The sequence below is a fragment of the Oncorhynchus gorbuscha genome, linkage group LG05 (assembly GCF_021184085.1).
Source record: "Oncorhynchus gorbuscha isolate QuinsamMale2020 ecotype Even-year linkage group LG05, OgorEven_v1.0, whole genome shotgun sequence".
NCBI lineage: Eukaryota > Metazoa > Chordata > Actinopteri > Salmoniformes > Salmonidae > Oncorhynchus > Oncorhynchus gorbuscha.
This window is the reverse complement of record NC_060177.1, coordinates 92,752,351-92,769,942: the sequence shown is the minus strand read 5'-3', so window position 1 is coordinate 92,769,942 and position 17,592 is coordinate 92,752,351. Positions and strand designations below refer to the sequence as shown.

At 42.9% G+C, this 17,592-nt stretch overlaps 1 pseudogene; it reads right to left on the bottom strand.

The window, feature by feature from the left end:
* The window catches only part of LOC124034967, a 258,182-nt pseudogene extending 240,760 nt beyond the window's left edge, over nucleotides 1–17,422 (bottom strand).
* Between the last annotated feature and the right edge of the window lie 170 nt (nucleotides 17,423–17,592).

Here is a 17,592-nt window from a genome sequence, read left to right as displayed (position 1 = left end):
GTCAGACTAACATGTCAGACTAACATGTAGAAGAAGAAGAAGACTAACATGTAGAAGAAGAGTCAGACTAACATGTAGAAGAAAGAGACAGAGTCAGACTAACATGTAGAAGAAGAGGACAGAGTCAGACTAACATGTAGAAGAGAGACAGTCAGACTAACATGTAGAAGAAGAGAAACAGTCAGACTAACATGTAGAAGAAGAGAGACAGTCAGACTAACATGTAGAAGAAGAGACAGAGTCAGACTAACATGTAGAAGAAGAGAAACAGTCAGACTAACATGTAGAAGAGAGACAGAGTCAGACTAACATGTAGAAGAAGAGAAACAGTCAGACTAACATGTAGAAGAGAGACAGAGTCAGACTAACATGTAGAAGAAGAGAAACAGTCAGACTAACATGTAGAAGAAGAGAGACAGTCAGACTAACATGTAGAAGAAGAGAGACAGAGTCAGACTAACATGTAGAAGAAGAGAAACAGTCAGACTAACATGTAGAAGAGAGACAGAGTCAGACTAACATGTAGAAGAAGAGAAACAGTCAGACTAACATGTAGAAGAAGAGAGACAGTCAGACTAACATGTAGAAGAAGAGACAGAGTCAGACTAACATGTAGAAGAAGAGAAACAGTCAGACTAACATGTAGAAGAGAGACAGAGTCAGACTAACATGTAGAAGAAGAGAAACAGTCAGACTAACATGTAGAAGAGAGACAGAGTCAGACTAACATGTAGAAGAAGAGAAACAGTCAGACTAACATGTAGAAGAAGAGAGACAGTCAGACTAACATGTAGAAGAAGAGAGACAGAGTCAGACTAACATGTAGAAGAAGAGAAACAGTCAGACTAACATGTAGAAGAGAGACAGAGTCAGACTAACATGTAGAAGAAGAGAGAGAGTCAGACTAACATGTAGAAGAGAGAGAGTCAGACTAACATGTAGAAGAAGAGAGAGAGTCAGACTAACATGTAGAAGAAGAGGACAGAGTCAGACTAACATGTAGAAAAAGAGACAGAGTCAGACTAACATGTAGAAGAAGAGAGACAGTCAGACTAACATGTAGAAGAAGAGAGAGAGAGTCAGACTAACATGTAGAAGAAGAGGACAGAGTCAGACTAACATGTAGAAGAAGAGAGAGAGAGTCAGACTAACATGTAGAAGAAGAGGGACAGAGTCAGACTAACATGTAGAAGAAGAGGGACAGAGTCAGACTAACATGTAGAAGAAGAGAGAGAGTCAGACTAACATGTAGAAGAAGAGGGACAGAGTCAGACTAACATGTAGAAGAAGAGAGACAGTCAGACTAACATGTAGAAGAAGAGAGACAGTCAGACTAACATGTAGAAGAAGAGACAGAGTCAGACTAACATGTAGAAGAAGAGAGACAGTCAGACTAACATGTAGAAGAAGAGAGACAGAGTCAGACTAACATGTAGAAGAAGAGAGAGTCAGACTAACATGTAGAAGAAGAGAGAGAGTCAGACTAACATGTAGAAGAAGAGAAACAGTCAGACTAACATGTAGAAGAAGAGAGACAGAGTCAGACTAACATGTAGAAGAAGAGAGAGTCAGACTAACATGTAGAAGAAGAGAGACAGTCAGACTAACATGTAGAAGAAGAGACAGAGTCAGACTAACATGTAGAAGAAGAGACAGAGTCAGACTAACATGTAGAAGAAGAGACAGAGTCAGACTAACATGTAGAAGAAAGAGAGAGTCAGACTAACATGTAGAAGAAGAGACAGAGTCAGACTAACATGTAGAAGAAGAGACAGAGTCAGACTAACATGTAGAAGAAGAGGGACAGTCAGACTAACATGTAGAAGAAGAGAGACAGTCAGACTAACATGTAGAAGAAGAGAAACAGTCAGACTAACATGTAGAAGAAGAGAGAGAGTCAGACTAACATGTAGAAGAAGAGGGACAGAGTCAGACTAACATGTAGAAGAAGAGAGAGTCAGACTAACATGTAGAAGAAGAGAAACAGTCAGACTAACATGTAGAAGAAGAGAAACAGTCAGACTAACATGTAGAAGAAGAGAGAGAGTCAGACTAACATGTAGAAGAAGAGACAGAGTCAGACTAACATGTAGAAGAAGAGACAGAGTCAGACTAACATGTAGAAGAAGAGAGACAGTCAGACTAACATGTAGAAGAAGAGAGACAGTCAGACTAACATGTAGAAGAAGAGAGAGTCAGACTAACATGTAGAAGAAGAGACAGAGTCAGACTAACATGTAGAAGAAGAGAGAGTCAGACTAACATGTAGAAGAAGAGAGAGAGTCAGACTAACATGTAGAAGAAGAGAGAGAGTCAGACTAACATGTAGAAGAAGAGGGACAGAGTCAGACTAACATGTAGAAGAGAGACAGAGTCAGACTAACATGTAGAAGAAGAGAAACAGTCAGACTAACATGTAGAAGAAGAGACAGTCAGACTAACATGTAGAAGAAGAGAGACAGTCAGACTAACATGTAGAAGAAGAGACAGTCAGACTAACATGTAGAAGAAGAGAGAGAGTCAGACTAACATGTAGAAGAGAGACAGAGTCAGACTAACATGTAGAAGAAGAGAGACAGTCAGACTAACATGTAGAAGAAGAGACAGTCAGACTAACATGTAGAAGAAGAGAGAGAGTCAGACTAACATGTAGAAGAGAGACAGAGTCAGACTAACATGTAGAAGAAGAGAAACAGTCAGACTAACATGTAGAAGAAGAGAGACAGTCAGACTAACATGTAGAAGAAGAGAGACAGTCAGACTAACATGTAGAAGAAGAGACAGTCAGACTAACATGTAGAAGAAGAGAGAGAGTCAGACTAACATGTAGAAGAAGAGAGACAGTCAGACTAACATGTAGAAGAAGAGAGACAGTCAGACTAACATGTAGAAGAAGAGAGAGTCAGACTAACATGTAGAAGAAGAGAGAGTCAGACTAACATGTAGAAGAAGAGAGACAGAGTCAGACTAACATGTAGAAGAGAGACAGAGTCAGACTAACATGTAGAAGAAGAGAAACAGTCAGACTAACATGTAGAAGAAGAGAGACAGTCAGACTAACATGTAGAAGAAGAGAGACAGAGTCAGACTAACATGTAGAAGAAGAGACAGTCAGACTAACATGTAGAAGAAGAGGGACAGAGTCAGACTAACATGTAGAAGAAGAGAGACAGAGTCAGACTAACATGTAGAAGAAGAGACAGTCAGACTAACATGTAGAAGAAGAGGGACAGAGTCAGACTAACATGTAGAAGAAGAGACAGTCAGACTAACATGTAGAAGAAGAGAGACAGAGTCAGACTAACATGTAGAAGAAGAGACAGTCAGACTAACATGTAGAAGAAGAGGGACAGAGTCAGACTAACATGTAGAAGAAGAGAGAGAGTCAGACTAACATGTAGAAGAGAGACAGAGTCAGACTAACATGTAGAAGAAGAGAAACAGTCAGACTAACATGTAGAAGAAGAGAGACAGTCAGACTAACATGTAGAAGAAGAGAGACAGTCAGACTAACATGTAGAAGAGAGACAGAGTCAGACTAACATGTAGAAGAAGAGAAACAGTCAGACTAACATGTAGAAGAAGAGAGACAGTCAGACTAACATGTAGAAGAAGAGAGACAGTCAGACTAACATGTAGAAGAAGAGAAACAGTCAGACTAACATGTAGAAGAAGAGAGACAGAGTCAGACTAACATGTAGAAGAAGAGAGACAGTCAGACTAACATGTAGAAGAGAGACAGAGTCAGACTAACATGTAGAAGAAAGAGACAGACTAACATGTAGAAGAAGAGAGAGAGTCAGACTAACATGTAGAAGAAGAGAGAGTCAGACTAACATGTAGAAGAAGAGAGACAGAGTCAGACTAACATGTAGAAGAAGAGAAACAGTCAGACTAACATGTAGAAGAAGAGAGACAGTCAGACTAACATGTAGAAGAAGAGAGACAGTCAGACTAACATGTAGAAGAAGAGAAACAGTCAGACTAACATGTAGAAGAAGAGAGACAGACTAACATGTAGAAGAAGAGAGACAGTCAGACTAACATGTAGAAGAAAGAGAGAGTCAGACTAACATGTAGAAGAAGAGAAACAGTCAGACTAACATGTAGAAGAAGAGGGACAGAGTCAGACTAACATGTAGAAGAAGAGAGACAGAGTCAGACTAACATGTAGAAGAGAGACAGAGTCAGACTAACATGTAGAAGAAGAGAAACAGTCAGACTAACATGTTGAAGAAGAGAAACAGTCAGACTAACATGTTGAAGAAGAGAAACAGTCAGACTAACATGTAGAAGAGAGACAGAGTCAGACTAACATGTAGAAGAAGAGAGAGAGTCAGACTAACATGTAGAAGAGAGACAGAGTCAGACTAACATGTAGAAGAAGAGACAGAGTCAGACTAACATGTAGAAGAAGAGAGAGAGTCAGACTAACATGTAGAAGAAGAGAGACAGTCAGACTAACATGTAGAAGAAGAGAGAGAGTCAGACTAACATGTAGAAGAAGAGAGAGAGTCAGACTAACATGTAGAAGAAGAGAGAGAGTCAGACTAACATGTAGAAGAAGAGGGACAGAGTCAGACTAACATGTAGAAGAAGAGAGAGAGTCAGACTAACATGTAGAAGAAGAGAGACAGTCAGACTAACATGTAGAAGAAGAGAGACAGTCAGACTAACATGTAGAAGAAGAGACAGAGTCAGACTAACATGTAGAAGAAGAGAGACAGAGTCAGACTAACATGTAGAAGAAGAGAGACAGAGTCAGACTAACATGTAGAAGAAGAGAGACAGAGTCAGACTAACATGTAGAAGAAGAGAGACAGAGTCAGACTAACATGTAGAAGAAGAGACAGAGTCAGACTAACATGTAGAAGAAGAGAGAGAGTCAGACTAACATGTAGAAGAAGAGGGACAGAGTCAGACTAACATGTAGAAGAAGAGAGAGAGTCAGACTAACATGTAGAAGAAGAGAAACAGTCAGACTAACATGTAGAAGAAGAGAAACAGTCAGACTAACATGTAGAAGAAAGAGAGAGTCAGACTAACATGTAGAAGAAGAGACAGAGTCAGACTAACATGTAGAAGAAGAGACAGAGTCAGACTAACATGTAGAAGAAGAGAGACAGTCAGACTAACATGTAGAAGAAGAGAGACAGTCAGACTAACATGTAGAAGAAGAGAGAGAGTCAGACTAACATGTAGAAGAAGAGACAGAGTCAGACTAACATGTAGAAGAAGAGAGAGAGTCAGACTAACATGTAGAAGAAGAGAGAGAGTCAGACTAACATGTAGAAGAAGAGAGAGAGTCAGACTAACATGTAGAAGAAGAGGGACAGAGTCAGACTAACATGTAGAAGAGAGACAGAGTCAGACTAACATGTAGAAGAAGAGAAACAGTCAGACTAACATGTAGAAGAAGAGACAGTCAGACTAACATGTAGAAGAAGAGAGACAGTCAGACTAACATGTAGAAGAAGAGACAGTCAGACTAACATGTAGAAGAAGAGAGAGAGTCAGACTAACATGTAGAAGAGAGACAGAGTCAGACTAACATGTAGAAGAAGAGAGACAGTCAGACTAACATGTAGAAGAAGAGACAGTCAGACTAACATGTAGAAGAAGAGAGAGAGTCAGACTAACATGTAGAAGAGAGACAGAGTCAGACTAACATGTAGAAGAAGAGAAACAGTCAGACTAACATGTAGAAGAAGAGAGACAGTCAGACTAACATGTAGAAGAAGAGAGACAGTCAGACTAACATGTAGAAGAAGAGACAGTCAGACTAACATGTAGAAGAAGAGAGAGTCAGACTAACATGTAGAAGAAGAGAGACAGTCAGACTAACATGTAGAAGAAGAGAGACAGTCAGACTAACATGTAGAAGAAGAGAGACAGTCAGACTAACATGTAGAAGAAGAGAGAGAGTCAGACTAACATGTAGAAGAAGAGAGAGAGTCAGACTAACATGTAGAAGAGAGACAGAGTCAGACTAACATGTAGAAGAAGAGAAACAGTCAGACTAACATGTAGAAGAAGAGAGACAGTCAGACTAACATGTAGAAGAAGAGAGACAGAGTCAGACTAACATGTAGAAGAAGAGACAGTCAGACTAACATGTAGAAGAAGAGGGACAGAGTCAGACTAACATGTAGAAGAAGAGAGACAGAGTCAGACTAACATGTAGAAGAAGAGACAGTCAGACTAACATGTAGAAGAAGAGGGACAGAGTCAGACTAACATGTAGAAGAAGAGACAGTCAGACTAACATGTAGAAGAAGAGAGACAGAGTCAGACTAACATGTAGAAGAAGAGACAGTCAGACTAACATGTAGAAGAAGAGGGACAGAGTCAGACTAACATGTAGAAGAAGAGAGAGAGTCAGACTAACATGTAGAAGAGAGACAGAGTCAGACTAACATGTAGAAGAAGAGAAACAGTCAGACTAACATGTAGAAGAAGAGAGACAGTCAGACTAACATGTAGAAGAAGAGAGACAGTCAGACTAACATGTAGAAGAAGAGAGAGAGTCAGACTAACATGTAGAAGAGAGACAGAGTCAGACTAACATGTAGAAGAAGAGACAGAGTCAGACTAAAATGTAGAAGAAGAGACAGAGTCAGACTAACATGTAGAAGAAGAGAGAGAGTCAGACTAACATGTAGAAGAAGAGAGACAGTCAGACTAACATGTAGAAGAAGAGAGAGAGTCAGACTAACATGTAGAAGAAGAGAGAGTCAGACTAACATGTAGAAGAAGAGAGAGAGTCAGACTAACATGTAGAAGAAGAGGGACAGAGTCAGACTAACATGTAGAAGAAGAGAGAGAGTCAGACTAACATGTAGAAGAAGAGAGACAGTCAGACTAACATGTAGAAGAAGAGAGACAGTCAGACTAACATGTAGAAGAAGAGACAGAGTCAGACTAACATGTAGAAGAAGAGAGACAGAGTCAGACTAACATGTAGAAGAAGAGAGACAGAGTCAGACTAACATGTAGAAGAAGAGAGACAGAGTCAGACTAACATGTAGAAGAAGAGAGACAGAGTCAGACTAACATGTAGAAGAAGAGACAGAGTCAGACTAACATGTAGAAGAAGAGAGAGAGTCAGACTAACATGTAGAAGAAGAGGGACAGAGTCAGACTAACATGTAGAAGAAGAGAGAGAGTCAGACTAACATGTAGAAGAAGAGAAACAGTCAGACTAACATGTAGAAGAAGAGAAACAGTCAGACTAACATGTAGAAGAAGAGAGAGAGTCAGACTAACATGTAGAAGAAGAGACAGAGTCAGACTAACATGTAGAAGAAGAGACAGAGTCAGACTAACATGTAGAAGAAGAGAGACAGTCAGACTAACATGTAGAAGAAGAGAGACAGTCAGACTAACATGTAGAAGAAGAGAGAGAGTCAGACTAACATGTAGAAGAAGAGACAGAGTCAGACTAACATGTAGAAGAAGAGAGAGAGTCAGACTAACATGTAGAGAAGAGAGAGTCAGACTAACATGTAGAAGAAGAGAGAGAGTCAGACTAACATGTAGAAGAAGAGGGACAGAGTCAGACTAACATGTAGAAGAGAGACAGAGTCAGACTAACATGTAGAAGAAGAGAAACAGTCAGACTAACATGTAGAAGAAGAGACAGTCAGACTAACATGTAGAAGAAGAGAGACAGTCAGACTAACATGTAGAAGAAGAGACAGTCAGACTAACATGTAGAAGAAGAGAGAGAGTCAGACTAACATGTAGAAGAGAGACAGAGTCAGACTAACATGTAGAAGAAGAGAGACAGTCAGACTAACATGTAGAAGAAGAGACAGTCAGACTAACATGTAGAAGAAGAGAGAGAGTCAGACTAACATGTAGAAGAGAGACAGAGTCAGACTAACATGTAGAAGAAGAGAAACAGTCAGACTAACATGTAGAAGAAGAGAGACAGTCAGACTAACATGTAGAAGAAGAGAGACAGTCAGACTAACATGTAGAAGAAGAGACAGTCAGACTAACATGTAGAAGAAGAGAGAGAGTCAGACTAACATGTAGAAGAAGAGAGACAGTCAGACTAACATGTAGAAGAAGAGAGACAGTCAGACTAACATGTAGAAGAAGAGAGAGAGTCAGACTAACATGTAGAAGAAGAGAGAGAGTCAGACTAACATGTAGAAGAAGAGAGACAGAGTCAGACTAACATGTAGAAGAGAGACAGAGTCAGACTAACATGTAGAAGAAGAGGGACAGAGTCAGACTAACATGTAGAAGAAGAGAGACAGAGTCAGACTAACATGTAGAAGAAGAGACAGTCAGACTAACATGTAGAAGAAGAGGGACAGAGTCAGACTAACATGTAGAAGAAGAGACAGTCAGACTAACATGTAGAAGAAGAGAGACAGAGTCAGACTAACATGTAGAAGAAGAGACAGTCAGACTAACATGTAGAAGAAGAGGGACAGAGTCAGACTAACATGTAGAAGAAGAGAGAGAGTCAGACTAACATGTAGAAGAGAGACAGAGTCAGACTAACATGTAGAAGAAGAGAAACAGTCAGACTAACATGTAGAAGAAGAGAGACAGTCAGACTAACATGTAGAAGAAGAGAGACAGTCAGACTAACATGTAGAAGAGAGACAGAGTCAGACTAACATGTAGAAGAAGAGAAACAGTCAGACTAACATGTAGAAGAAGAGAGACAGTCAGACTAACATGTAGAAGAAGAGAGACAGTCAGACTAACATGTAGAAGAAGAGAAACAGTCAGACTAACATGTAGAAGAAGAGAGACAGAGTCAGACTAACATGTAGAAGAAGAGAGACAGTCAGACTAACATGTAGAAGAGAGACAGAGTCAGACTAACATGTAGAAGAAGAGAGACAGACTAACATGTAGAAGAAGAGAGAGAGTCAGACTAACATGTAGAAGAAGAGAGAGAGTCAGACTAACATGTAGAAGAAGAGAGACAGAGTCAGACTAACATGTAGAAGAAGAGAAACAGTCAGACTAACATGTAGAAGAAGAGAGACAGTCAGACTAACATGTAGAAGAAGAGAGACAGTCAGACTAACATGTAGAAGAAGAGAAACAGTCAGACTAACATGTAGAAGAAGAGAGACAGACTAACATGTAGAAGAAGAGAGACAGTCAGACTAACATGTAGAAGAAGAGAGAGTCAGACTAACATGTAGAAGAAGAGAAACAGTCAGACTAACATGTAGAAGAAGAGGGACAGAGTCAGACTAACATGTAGAAGAAGAGAGACAGAGTCAGACTAACATGTAGAAGAGAGACAGAGTCAGACTAACATGTAGAAGAAGAGAAACAGTCAGACTAACATGTTGAAGAAGAGAAACAGTCAGACTAACATGTTGAAGAAGAGAAACAGTCAGACTAACATGTAGAAGAGAGACAGAGTCAGACTAACATGTAGAAGAAGAGAGAGAGTCAGACTAACATGTAGAAGAGAGACAGAGTCAGACTAACATGTAGAAGAAGAGACAGAGTCAGACTAAAATGTAGAAGAAGAGACAGAGTCAGACTAACATGTAGAAGAAGAGAGAGAGTCAGACTAACATGTAGAAGAAGAGAGACAGTCAGACTAACATGTAGAAGAAGAGAGAGAGTCAGACTAACATGTAGAAGAAGAGAGAGAGTCAGACTAACATGTAGAAGAAGAGAGAGAGTCAGACTAACATGTAGAAGAAGAGACAGAGTCAGACTAACATGTAGAAGAAGAGAGACAGAGTCAGACTAACATGTAGAAGAAGAGAGACAGAGTCAGACTAACATGTAGAAGAAGAGAGACAGAGTCAGACTAACATGTAGAAGAAGAGACAGAGTCAGACTAACATGTAGAAGAAGAGAGACAGTCAGACTAACATGTAGAAGAAGAGACAGAGTCAGACTAACATGTAGAAGAAGAGACAGAGTCAGACTAACATGTAGAAGAAGAGACAGAGTCAGACTAACATGTAGAAGAAGAGAGAGAGTCAGACTAACATGTAGAAGAAGAGACAGAGTCAGACTAACATGTAGAAGAAGAGACAGAGTCAGACTAACATGTAGAAGAAGAGGGACAGTCAGACTAACATGTCGAAGAAGAGAGACAGTCAGACTAACATGTAGAAGAAGAGAAACAGTCAGACTAACATGTAGAAGAAGAGAGAGAGTCAGACTAACATGTAGAAGAAGAGGGACAGAGTCAGACTAACATGTAGAAGAAGAGAGAGAGTCAGACTAACATGTAGAAGAAGAGAAACAGTCAGACTAACATGTAGAAGAAGAGAAACAGTCAGACTAACATGTAGAAGAAGAGAAACAGTCAGACTAACATGTAGAAGAAGAGAGACAGTCAGACTAACATGTAGAAGAAGAGAGAGAGTCAGACTAACATGTAGAAGAAGAGAGAGAGTCAGACTAACATGTAGAAGAGAGACAGAGTCAGACTAACATGTAGAAGAAGAGAAACAGTCAGACTAACATGTAGAAGAAGAGAGACAGTCAGACTAACATGTAGAAGAAGAGAGACAGAGTCAGACTAACATGTAGAAGAAGAGAGACAGAGTCAGACTAACATGTAGAAGAAGAGACAGTCAGACTAACATGTAGAAGAAGAGACAGTCAGACTAACATGTAGAAGAAGAGGGACAGAGTCAGACTAACATGTAGAAGAAGAGACAGTCAGACTAACATGTAGAAGAAGAGAGACAGAGTCAGACTAACATGTAGAAGAAGAGACAGTCAGACTAACATGTAGAAGAAGAGAGAGAGTCAGACTAACATGTAGAAGAAGAGAGACAGAGTCAGACTAACATGTAGAAGAAGAGAAACAGTCAGACTAACATGTAGAAGAAGAGAGACAGTCAGACTAACATGTAGAAGAAGAGAGACAGTCAGACTAACATGTAGAAGAGAGACAGAGTCAGACTAACATGTAGAAGAAGAGAAACAGTCAGACTAACATGTAGAAGAAGAGAGACAGTCAGACTAACATGTAGAAGAAGAGAGACAGTCAGACTAACATGTAGAAGAAGAGAAACAGTCAGACTAACATGTAGAAGAAGAGAGACAGACTAACATGTAGAAGAGAGAGAGTCAGACTAACATGTAGAAGAAGAGAGAGAGTCAGACTAACATGTAGAAGAAGAGAGACAGAGTCAGACTAACATGTAGAAGAAGAGAAACAGTCAGACTAACATGTAGAAGAAGAGAGACAGTCAGACTAACATGTAGCAGAAGAGAGACAGTCAGACTAACATGTAGAAGAAGAGAAACAGTCAGACTAACATGTAGAAGAAGAGAGACAGACTAACATGTAGAAGAAGAGAGACAGTCAGACTAACATGTAGAAGAAGAGAGAGAGTCAGACTAACATGTAGAAGAAGAGAAACAGTCAGACTAACATGTAGAAGAAGAGGGACAGAGTCAGACTAACATGTAGAAGAAGAGAGACAGTCAGACTAACATGTAGAAGAAGAGAAACAGTCAGACTAACATGTAGAAGAAGAGAAACAGTCAGACTAACATGTTGAAGAAGAGAAACAGTCAGACTAACATGTAGAAGAGAGACAGAGTCAGACTAACATGTAGAAGAGAGACAGTCTCAGACTAACATGTAGAAGAAGAGAGACAGTCTCAGACTAACATGTAGAAGGACTGATTGAATTGTAATAGAATTGACTCTGAATCATTTGTTGGTCCTCTTAAAAATAATTTTAAAATCTACTTCCCCACATCCAGAATATTCCAACGAAACGTTTAGCGAATTATTTCAAAGCCACCAACATGTTGAGTTAACAAGCGATGACATTTGAAAACACAAGTGTGTTTTAGTGTCAGGGTTACCAAAACAGAGAAGTGTTTGAGAAGGTTGTGGTTCCTGTTTAACAACAATCTAAACCATATGATCCCAACTCTAAACACAGAGCTTTTCAAAATGTTGAGAAGAACACAGTCTTGCAAAACTCTCCTGCAGGTGTACTGTACCTGCATTCAACAGCAGAGGCTCTCTCTCATCCAACCGTCTGTCTGTCTGTCTGTCTGTCTGTCTGTCTGTCTGTCTGTCTGTCTGTCTGTCTGTCTGTCTGTCTGTCTGTCTGTCTGTCTGTCTGTCTGTCTGTCTGTCTGCCTGCCTGCCTGCCTGCCTGCCTGCCTGCCTGCCTGCCTGCCTGCCTGCCTGCCTGCCTGCCTGCCTGCCTGCCTGCCTGCCTGCCTGCCTGCCTGCCTGCCTGCCTGCCTGCCTGCCTGCCTGCCTGCCTGCCTGCCTGCCTGCCTGCCTGCCTGCCTGCCTGCCTGCCTGCCTGCCTGCCTGCCTGCCTGCCTGCCTGCCTGCCTGCCTGCCTGCCTGCCTGCCTGCCTGCCTGCCTGCCTGCCTGCCTGCCTGCCTGCCTGCCTGCCTGCCTGCCTGCCTGCCTGCCTGCCTGCCTGCCTGCCTGCCTGCCTGCCTGCCTGCCTGCCTGCCTGCCTGCCTGCCTGCCTGCCTGCCTGCCTGCCTGCCTGCCTGCCTGCCTGCCTGCCTGCCTGCCTGCCTGCCTGCCTGCCTGTCTGTCTGTCTGTAGCCATCGGTAGACAGTAAGCATGCTGACAGCTTCATCTTAAACCTACCTTCAGAAGGATTGCCAGAATAACTCCCCACATAGGTAAATAACGGCTGTATCTTATCGATTAAAGCCCCTGCAGACAGCCAGAGGATGGGGTTTTCCTCCCTCCCTGCACTCAGTCTTTATATTTAGCTGTGGGTTTGAGGTTGAAGTGGCAGTGAGCAAAGGCAACTCTGGACTGTGTCTGCGGAGAAGAAGGAGAAGAATCATGGCCCAATCCCTGAGGTTTAGGGGTACGGGAAGAGGAATGGAGAGTGGAGGAGAGAGGAGAGGGGAGAGGGGAGAGGGGAGAGGGGAGAGAGGAGAGAGGAGAGGGGAGGGGAGAGGGGAGAGGGAGAGAGGGGAGAGAGGAGAGGGGAAGGGGAGGGGAGAGAGGGACAGAGAGGGGGAGAGGGATGGAAAGGGGAGAGAGGAGAGGGATGGAAAAGGAAGAGAGGAGAGGGGATAGGATAGGATAGGGGAGAGGGATGGAGAGGAGAGAGACGAGAAGAGAGACGAGAGGGGAGATGAGATAGGAGAGAGGATAGGGTAGAGGAGAGAGTATAGGGTAGAGGAAAGGGGATAGGGTAGAGGGATGGAGAGGGGAAAGAGGAGATGGGAGAGGAGCGAGGGTAGAGGAGAGGGGATAGGGTAGGGTAGAGGAGAGAGAAGAGAGGAGAGAGGATAGGGGGAGAGGGAAAGGGGAGAGGGGATGGGGAGAGGAGAGGGGATAGGGTAGGGTAGAGGAGAGAGAAGAGGAGAGAGGATAGGGGAGAGGAGAGAGGAGAGGGAAAGGGGAGAGGGGATAGGGGGAGGAGAGGAGATAGGGTAGAGATAGGAGTGTGGAGTTGGTAGATGAGAGGGGATTGTGTAGAGGAGAGAGGAGGGGAGAGGGGAGGGGAAAAGGGTGAGGGAATAGGGAAGAGCGTAGAGGAGAGGGGAAAGGGGAGAGGAGAGCGGAAAGGGGAGAGAGGGAGGGGGATTGGGGAGAAGAGAGAGGCAAGAAGGGAGAGTGGAGATTGGAGAGTGGAGATTGGAGAGTGGAGAGGGGATAGGGTAGAGGAGAAGAGATAGGGGAGAGGAGAGGGGGAGAGGTGAGAGGGGAGAGGAGAAGGAGAGGGGAGAGGGGAGTGCAGATTGGAGAAGGGAGAAAGGAGAGTGGAGATGGAAGAAAAGCGGAGCAGGGTGATGTTTTTTGGCAGGGTGATATACTAGTTTCGGCAGGGGTGATATACTAGTTTTGGCAGGGTGATATACTAGTTTTGGCAGGGGTGATATACTAGTTTTATCAGGGGTGATATACTAATTTTATCAGGGGTGATATACTAGTTTTGGCAGGGGTGATATACTCATTTTGACAGGGGTGATATACTAGTTTTGACAGGGGTGATATACTAGTTTTGACAGGGGTGATATACTAGTTTTGACAGGGGTGATATACTAGTTTTGACAGGGGTGATATACTAGTTTTGGCAGGGGTGATATACTCATTTTGACAGGGGTGATATACTAGTTTTGACAGGGGTGATATACTAGTTTTGACAGGGGTGATATACTAGTTTTGACAGGGGTGATATACTAGTTTTGACAGGGGTGATATACTAGTTTTGACAGGGGTGATATACTAGTTTTGACAGGGGTGATATACTAGTTTTGACAGGGGTGATATACTAGTTTTGACAGGGGTGATATACTAGTTTTGACAGGGGTGATATACTAGTTTTGACAGGGTGATATACTAGTTTTGACAGGGGTGATATACTAATTTTGACAGGGGTGATATACTAGTTTTGACAGGGGTGATATACTAGTTTTGACAGGGGAGATATACTAGTTTTGACAGGGGTGATATACTAGTTTTGACAGGGGTGATATACTAGTTTTGACAGGGGTGATATACTAGTTTTGACAGGGGTGATATACTAGTTTTGACAGGGGTGATATACTAGTTTTGACAGGGGTGATATACTAGTTTTGACAGGGGTGATATACTAGTTTTGACAGGGGTGATATACTAGTTTTGACAGGGGTGATATACTAGTTTTGACAGGGGAGATATACTAGTTTTGACAGGGGTGATATACTAGTTTTGACAGGGGTGATATACTAGTTTTGACAGGGGTGATATACTAGTTTTGACAGGGGTGATATACTAGTTTTGACAGGGGAGATATACTAGTTTTGACAGGGGAGATATGCTAGTTTTGACAGGGGTGATATACTAGTTTTGACAGGGGTGATATACTAGTTTTGACAGGGGTGATATACTAGTTTTGACAGGGGTGATATACTAATTTTGACAGGGGTGATATACTAGTTTTGACAGGGGAGATATACTAGTTTTGACAGGGGTGATATACTAGTTTTGACAGGGGTGATATACTAATTTTGACAGGGGTGATATACTAGTTTTGACAGGGGTGATATACTAGTTTTGACAGGGGTGATATACTAGTTTTGACAGGGAGATATACTAGTTTTGACAGGGGTGATATACTAGTTTTGACAGGGGTGATATACTAGTTTTGACAGGGGTGATATACTAGTTTTGACAGGGGTGATATACTAGTTTTGACAGGGGTGATATACTAGTTTTGACAGGGGTGATATACTAGTTTTGACAGGGGTGATATACTAGTTTTGACAGGGGTGATATACTAGTTTTGACAGGGGTGATATACTAATTTTGACAGGGGTGATATACTAGTTTTGACAGGGGTGATATACTAGTTTTGACAGGGGAGATATACTAGTTTTGACAGGGGTGATATACTAGTTTTGACAGGGGTGATATACTAGTTTTGACAGGGGTGATATACTAGTTTTGACAGGGGTGATATACTAGTTTTGACAGGGGTGATATACTAGTTTTGACAGGGGTGATATACTAGTTTTGACAGGGGTGATATACTAGTTTTGACAGGGGTGATATACTAGTTTTGACAGGGGTGATATACTAGTTTTGACAGGGGTGATATACTAGTTTTGACAGGGGTGATATACTAGTTTTGACAGGGGTGATATACTAGTTTTGACAGGGGTGATATACTAGTTTTGACAGGGGTGATATACTAGTTTTGACAGGGGTGATATACTAGTTTTGACAGGGGTGATATACTAGTTTTGACAGGGGTGATATACTAGTTTTGACAGGGGTGATATACTAGTTTTGACAGGGGTGATATACTAGTTTTGACAGGGGTGATATACTAGTTTTGACAGGGGTGATATACTAGTTTTGACAGGGGTGATATACTAGTTTTGACAGGGGTGATATACTAGTTTTGACAGGGGTGATATACTAGTTTTGACAGGGGTGATATACTAGTTTTGACAGGGGTGATATACTAGTTTTGACAGGGGTGATATACTAGTTTTGACAGGGGTGATATACTAGTTTTGACAGGGGTGATATACTAGTTTTGACAGGGGTGATATACTAGTTTTGACAGGGGTGATATACTAGTTTTGACAGGGGTGATATACTAGCCCTAAGCCTTATCTTTCTGGGATTTCTCTCGCCCCTCGTTCTTTCTTTCTGGTCATGGAAGACAATATAATAGTTTTGCCAACAGTCAAATCAATAGATAGATAGACAAGGCATTCCGTGTGTGTGTGTGTGTGTGTGTGTGTGTGTGTGTGTGTGTGTGTGTGTGTGTGTGTGTGTGTGTGTGTGTGTGTGTGTGTGTGTGTGTGTGTGTGTGTGTGTGTGTGTGTGTGTGTGTCGGTACCTGTGGTAGGACCGATGCCGTGGCTCCCCTCGTTACACAGCCACGCCAGTAGGCTGCTCTTGCCGGCCCCGGTCAGTCCGATACACACCACATCATACTCTGGTCTGGACGGGGAGGTCCTTTACAGCACAGTGCCCGGAAACACTACAGAGAAACAAGAACACAGAACATTTTAATAATCATCACAGCGTCTTCTATTAGACAATGGTAATATTAATAGCTGGTGGTAGGGGGAACGGTTTAACAGAACTCCTATCTCCTTGTCAAGTGAGATCTGTGTGTGTATGTGTGTGTGTGTGTGTGTGTGTGAGTGTGAGTAGAGGCTGGTGGGAGGAGCTATAGGATGCTGGTGGGAGGAGCTATAGGAGGACGGGCTCCTCCCACCAGCATCATATAGCTCCTCCCACCAGCCTCGTATAGCCCCTCCCACCAGCCTCATATAGCTCCTCCCACCAGCATCATATAGCTCCTCCCTCCAGCCTCCTATAGCTCCAATGAGCCAGTCCTCATATAGCTCCTCCCACCAGCATTCTACAGCTCCAATGAGCCAGTCCTCCTATAGCTCCTCCCACCAGCATCCTATAGCTCCAATAAACCCGTCCTCCTATAGCTCCTCCCACCAGCATCCTATAGCTCCAATAAACCCGTCCTCCTATAGCTCCTCCCACCAGAATCCTATAGCTCCAATGAGCCCGTACTCCTACAGCGCCTCCCACCAGCATCATATAGCTCCTCCCACCATCATCCTACAGCTCCTCCCACCAGCCTCTTATAGCTCCAATGAGCCTGTCCTCCTATAGCTCCTCCCACCAGCCTCCTACAGCTCCTCCCACCAGCCTCCTATAGCTCCAATGAGCCCGTCCTCCTATAGCTCCTCCCACCAGCATCCTATTGCTCCAATGATCCCATCCTCCTCTTGCTCCTCCCACCAGCATCCTATAGTTCCAATGAGCCCGTCCTCCTATAGCTCCTCCCACCATCATCCTACAGCTCCTCCCACCAGCCTCCTATAGCTCCAATGAGCCCATCCTCCTATAGCTCCTCCCACCAGCTTCCTACAGCTCCGCCCACCAGCCTCCTATAGCGCCAATGAGCCCGTCCTCCTATAGCTCCTCCCACCAGCATCCTATAACTCCTCCCACAAGCATCCTATAGCTCCAATGAGCCCGTCCTCCTATAGCTCATCCCACCATCATCCTACAGCTCCTCCCACCAGCCTCCTATATCTCCAATGAGCCCGTCCTCCTATAGCTCCTCCCACCAGCCTCCTATAGCTCTAATGAGCCCTTCCGTCA